Source organism: Pteropus alecto, unplaced genomic scaffold (genome assembly GCF_000325575.1).
Source record: "Pteropus alecto unplaced genomic scaffold, ASM32557v1 scaffold14, whole genome shotgun sequence".
Taxonomy (NCBI): domain Eukaryota; kingdom Metazoa; phylum Chordata; class Mammalia; order Chiroptera; family Pteropodidae; genus Pteropus; species Pteropus alecto.
In genome coordinates this window covers 14,699,620-14,700,093 of record NW_006436810.1, presented here as the reverse complement: position 1 = coordinate 14,700,093, position 474 = coordinate 14,699,620, and positions in this window count along the sequence as shown.

Genomic DNA, 474 nt, shown 5'->3' with positions numbered 1-474 from the left:
GAAGACTTTTCTATAAAACAAGTGGAGCGGCCTCCGCAGTTAGGACATCTGGACGCAGTTAGGGCCAGTGTGACAGGAAGGCCGGGGCCACAGGCAGGAAGCGGCCTGCGTAGAGTGAGCCAAGCCCTGGAGAAGCACGAAGCCCTTCTCGGTCGGTGGGTATTCATTCTGAGTTGCCCATCTTGGCCGAAATGTCTCAATTAAATCTTTATGTGCTTTGAGGTGAGCTAATGTTTCTATCTCAAGAATGATAAAATATTTATCATAGGAAGAAGGCATTACAGATGGAGTGTACCCCTTGGGAAACTGTGCTAAAAAATCTTTAAAGACTAAAACACAAAATGGACAAATGTTTTCTGTACATACAAATTAAAGGCTTAAAGGCAAAATTAGGAGAGAGAGAGAGAGAGAGAGAGAGAGAGAGAGAGAGAGACTGTTTTCTGAAGCAGACTGACACAGTGGGATGTGTGTGTG